The 6,029-nt window shown below is 39.3% G+C and overlaps 1 non-coding gene across 1 annotated transcript; it reads right to left on the bottom strand.

Annotated features, from left to right (window-relative positions):
* Positions 1–2,363: 2,363 nt before the first annotated feature.
* On the bottom strand, positions 2,364–2,527 carry LOC139000588 (U1 spliceosomal RNA). Its single transcript, XR_011469643.1, has one exon. It is a non-coding gene; the product is annotated as a U1 spliceosomal RNA (small nuclear RNA).
* Positions 2,528–6,029: the final 3,502 nt, after the last annotated feature.

The raw sequence follows: 6,029 nt of genomic DNA, 5'->3' as shown, positions 1-6,029 counted from the left end.
AAGTGTGATGTGCAAGGTACTTCCAGAAAGAGATTAGCATAGAATAGAATTAACTGGTTTACAAGCAGAAATTAAAGGGAATAGAGAAAGTCCCACATCTGGGGGCTTTGCAGGGTTGGAAAACACATTACTTCAAAGAGAGAGATGCCTTTAAAAGGCTTTGAGCAAAAAAGCCCTAGTAGGATTTCAACAAAATGACTCAGCTCTTAGGATAAGATCACATTACACATGGGGTATCTGAGAGTAACTATTGTTGCATATAACCTCAAAGTAGCAGCTATTATTTTTCCCCCAGCTTTACTGAGGTATAACTGACCAAAAAATTGATACACTTAAAGTGTATACCATGATGATTTGAAATATACATATATTGTGAAATGATTACCACAATCAAGGTAATTAACACAGTCATCACCTCACATAGTTACTGTGTGTGTGTATGGTGAGAAAGCTTAAAATCTACTCCCTTAGCAAATTTCAAGTATACAATACAGTACATATTATGCTGTGCATTAGATTCTTAGAACTTAGTCATCTTGTAGTTGAAAACTTATACCCTTTACCAGCATCTTCCCAAAGTAGTAGCTATTAAATTGAGAGAGAGAGAGAGAGATTTGGTAAAGAAAAGTAGAGAAATAAGGCAGCTTTTAGAACTATGTCTCCAGAGGGGATATTGTTGGTGCTTCAACCATTACTCTTGGATATTTATCCACCTTTCTGGGATGCTCCCCTTGAACCAAGTTTCACTGGGCTTTTACATTCAACAGCCAGGATCTGCAGCTCTTCTTTAGAGAACTACTCTTAGGCCATTGGAGTCACTTTGCCTGCCTTCACAGAGACTGGAAGTACCTGGGGATTTCTATGCCCTTAGGGACAGCTCTTAACCAAGGACTGATATGTGCAGGACTGTGAAAGCTCTAATTCCCCTGACTGAGATGGGAACAACTTTGAGGCATAAGTTACACTCCAGAATTCCCCTATAGAGTCAAGCTGACGCTACCCTCTGGGTTTTGTCTAAAGTTGTACCCTTGCCTGTGTGCATATTCAACTATTACTCAAGCTCCAAAGTCACCCTTCAGCTTTGTGATGCTTGTGTCTGGGAATCTTCAAACCAATTTTTTGCTTTGCCAGCTGCTCCCTGTTTTGTTCTGCTAATAGAGAACACTAAAGGGAGACTGCAAGGCTGTAGGAGGAAGAAGGGATTGCTCCTTCCTGTTTACTTCTAATTGCCTTATGTTCCTAATGAGGAATAGTGAAGAAAAAAAATGAGTCACTATAGTAAAGCTGCTGAATTACTAAAATCAAGTAGATTGAGGCATGAGGAAACGATTCTGTTCTTGTTTTAACTAGCCTGGAAACTTCCCAATCCTATGTCAAAGCCTGGGTATACATCAAACCTCCATATAACCCTCTATTTACCCCTCAAAGCGGGTAAGTGGGCATCATCTAATCTGTTGAGAGCCTGAATAGAACAAAAAAAGGCAGAGGAAGGGTGAATTTGTTCTCTCTGTTTGAGCTGGGACGTTCACTTTCTCCTGCCCTCAGATATCAATGCTCTTGATTCTTGGGCCTTTGGCCTCAGACCAGGACTTATACCACCAACTCCCCTGGTTCTCAATCTTTGGATTTGTACTGAATTATACCACTGGTTTTCCTGGTTCTCTAGATATATATATGGAGATTTATTATATATAATATATAAATATGTAGAGAGAGGTTTATAATATTTTATATATGTAATTTTGCCTTTCTCATTCTTCTCACTTCCTAACAAGAGTGTCTTGTACAGTTATTCTTCTTCACTTCTACCATTATATATTGGGTATAAGTCTGGTGGGCGGAGTAGATTGCTTGTCTTTTTAGTTCAGAGGACATCAAACCAAGAGAATTCACATCTAGATCTGATGGAAAGATCTGTGCACCATCTGGGATTTTAAACAGATGTAATGACTCATGGGCCTTTAGGCTATATCCTTTGGAGATGGATTACTACTGTAAGGGAACAGGAGAAAAACTGATATTTGGGGCCAGAAGAGTGGATCAAGGCAGAGACAATTACTTAATTTCCTCCTTTGAACATTTTCCATTCCTCTCCCATTCAAGTGGCCGTATATAATTGGTTCAGGTCAATGGGAGGTCATCAGAAGCAATTTACACCAATGCTTCTTGAAAGTGTGGTTCAGAGAATAGTATCATTCTATGACTTGTTTCTGGTCCATAACATGGTAAATACAGCAAATCAAAGTGTTTAGAAATTTTTATAGAAATTTGATGTTCTAACATTTTGATTGTTTTTTACAAAAGTAATAATCTGCAACAGGATGGAAGGTCTTCTGTTTTTTTATTTTTATTTTTTTATATGCCAGGGGAGAGCACAAATGCAGTCTCCTACTACCTCAAATTATGCAGTTGAGTTTCCCACAATTGGGGGAGTCACAGGGGTCAGCACATCAGGAGTGCAATGGATAAGGTTCGCCCTGGGAAAACCACCTTCATGATTATGGTATCTCCCCTGCCAGGTAAGTATTGGAAGGTTTTTTTAAAGTGGTCCTTTGCTACAGATAGTTTGAGAAGCCATATTCAAACTTCTATCCTGACCTCTAAACCCTCAACATTCTTTCAAGATCTTTTTGTTCTTCATTTGGCTAGGTACAGAGGATCCATCAGGGTATTTTGAAGGCCTAGAAGATGGTAGAAGTAACCTGGGTAGAAGTAACATGGGGCTTCTGAATGATGATGGAAGAGAAACACCTCCCCCACCAAATACAACAATCTATACTAGACTATGAGGTGAGTAAGAAATAAACCTTAAAATGTTAAATCACTGAGATTTTGGGGTTATTTGTTTGAGTAGCTAGTATTATTTACCTAAATATGTTGTTACTGAATTTTCCTATGACATTGACTCTAACCTCTGTACTCATGATTCCTGAATTTAGATCTTCAGAGCATATCCCTCTGAAAAGCCTTAGAGTGATATATCCAATCACATGCTCAATAATCCTATTTGGATGTTTTACAGGGTCTAAAAAGTCAACATTTCTAAACCTTAATCTATTATGCTCCTATTTTTTTTCCTTCTCTATTCCATTTTGTTGAGCCATATCGCCATCCCTCTGATTGTCCAACCCTGAAACGTCGGTGTAATTCAGTTCACCATAACCAGTCAACCCTGTACTAAGTTCTGATGATTCTATATTCTTTACATCTTCCTAAGCTATTTCCTTCACTTGATTTGTTCCTCTACTCTATCTCAAGTGAGAAGATCTTCTATTGTATACTCCTGGAATTACTTCCTCATAAAATCACCTTTTAAAAAGCAAATATAAGTATGTACTACCCATGCTTTAAAAATACATCATTTTTTTACATAGTCCTTGAGATAAAATTCATGCTCATTAACATAGTGTACTAATACTACGGATTGGATATTTCAATCTCCATTCTACTCTCCTTCTAATTGGAGATTATGGAAAGCTAAAAGCTATATTCCCCATAAAGCCTTGCCACAAGAGTTGTAGATGTGGTTGGTTCTGCCAATCTGATGCACTTGCACTAAATTTGGAAGATGAAAATGAAGTAGAAGCTGTCTTCTGTTATTATAGCAACTATTAGCAAGCACGATTATGAAAATGTGAGTGTTAGAGGCAATTGCAGTGGAGTAACTAAGTTCTGGTATCTACTCACTAGTTCCATGGATGTGAGAGCAATTGAGGCAACATCAATGGCAGCAGCAGCAGCTTCCTGACCCCTAGATCTCAGCTATGAAATCATAGCAGTCCCTTGACTTCTATTCCTCCAGCCCTTCCACTAATATTTTATGTATTAAATACCTTTCTAAAATACCTAAAAGTAGTTTCTATTTTCTACATACACATCCTGACCAATTAACATAATATACAAGGCTTTTCATGATCTGGTCCCCATTTTTCTTTCTAATCTCATGATGCTCTTTCCCACTGCCACTCCATACACATCCACCTCCATACATTGTAGCTGAGCCATGCTGACCTACTTTCAGATCATCAAATGTGCTGTTTTCCTTATTCATGTTACCTGTCTTCAACTTTCTAACTGAACCTTACCAACTCTGGAAAGCCTTCGTAATATCTCTGCTCTCATCTGTGGGCTTGTAGTTGAAATTTCTCATTCTTTTTTATTTTTATTTTTGCCACATAGCATCTGAGTTCATTACGTATGTTTGAGACAATCCCCATTCTTATGGGGCAGAGATTTCCACCTTTGTAGAAACTGGATATGCCAGGTTCTTGCTTTTCCACCTCCCTGTGTTAGGAATGTGCACATGATCTAGGATCTGCCAATAGGACACATCTACTCCAGATTATGAATTAGAAGCTAATGGCATGAAAAAGCCTGTGGGGTGTGTGTGTGTGTGTGTGTGTGTGTGTGTGTGTGTGTTTGTGCGTGTGCACATTTGCATAACTTTAACAATGTGTGGCAGTAGAGAAATCACCTTACCCAGTTTCTACAGTGCCAGTAATTGTAGCAACAGTGGTGTGGGTGGTGTGAGCTTGAGTGTTCATGCTACTGGCAATAACAACAGTGTCCTCTCCAGTCTAGTTCTGTGGGATTTTGGAAGTTATTCCTGACTGCATAGTCTCTAAGATTGGTTTTCAAGACTTCCAGGAGATTTTAGGGGCTAAGAACTCCTAAATAAATTCCTTTTCTGCTTAAATAAGGCAGAATCTGTTTCTATTGCTTACAAACCAAGAACTTTGACTTACATAATATTCTTCTCGCTCTCTCCCATTGCACTTCACATGTGTGAGTTTGGGTTGTTGTTCAGCAAATATTTCCCCCTGTATACTCTAAGTATACTTTTCTGCTCTATTTGTGTTGTGCTTGATTTTAAATTTTGCTTTAGCCAATGAGATGTCAGCATTTGTAATTTAAACAAAGGTTTAAAATATGCTTGGATGTTGCACTCCAATAACAATTAGAGCATATCCTAGGTGGCTGGTGATTATTCAGCCTGGGGCCCAGAGTGAGACACAAGAAGCAAATCACATACTACAAGCAGCCATTGATTCAAAGACAAGGGACACCTGGAGCCACCCTGAACCTGCTCTTCATTGTCAAGCTCAGAACCTGGAGCCTAGAGTCTCTCACAGACCTATGAGCAGGGGAATACGCTTGCTATTTTAAGTCACTGCATTCTTTTTATTGTTTTAAATTGAGGTAGAATCGACATAAAACATTATATTAGTTTCAGGTGTACAATATAATGATTCAGTATTTGTATATATTGCAAAATGATCACCACAATAGGTCTAGTTAACATCTATTATTATACATAGTTACAAAAAGTTTTTTTCTTGTGATGAGAACTTTTAAGATTTATTCTCTTAGTAACTTTCAAATATGCAATACAGAATCATTAACTATAGTCACCATGCTGTACATTTCACCCTCATAACTTATTTATTTTATAACTGAAGTTTGTACCTTTTGATTTCCTTTGCTCATTTTGCCTCCACCCCTGGCTCTGCCAACCACCAATCTAGTCTCTGTTTCTATGAGTTTAGTTTTAGAGTTCAGATATCATTGAGATAATACAATATTTGTCTTTCTCATTCTGATTTATTTCACTTATCATTATGCTCTCAGGGTTCATTCCTGTTGTCACAATTTTATTCCTTTTTATGTCTAAACTAGAGGCCCAGTGCAAGAATTCATGCCTGGCCTGCAGGATTGGGCCAAAACCAGCTCTCTGACATCCCCAGAGGGGTCCCGGATTGCGAGAGGGCGCAGGCCAGGCTGACGGACCCCACCAGTGCATGATCAGAGGGACGCAGGAGGTTGGCCAGCCAGGGAGGGACCACAGGAGGGCTCCAGGGCATGTCCAGCTCGTCTTGTTCAGTCCCAATTGGCTGGACCCTAGCAGCAAGCTAACCTACCAGTTGGAGCGTCTGCCCCCTGGTGGTCAGTGCACGTCATAGCAACTTGTTGACTGTCTGCCCCGTGGTGGTCAGTGCATATCATAGCGAGTGGTTGAGTGGCCTTAGCAT

This window comes from Myotis yumanensis, unplaced genomic scaffold, assembly GCF_028538775.1.
Source record: "Myotis yumanensis isolate MYYU_CA2020_CCGP unplaced genomic scaffold, mMyoYum1.0.hap1 SCAF_1, whole genome shotgun sequence".
Lineage (NCBI taxonomy): Eukaryota > Metazoa > Chordata > Mammalia > Chiroptera > Vespertilionidae > Myotis > Myotis yumanensis.
This window is presented reverse-complemented; position numbering and strand designations above follow the sequence as displayed.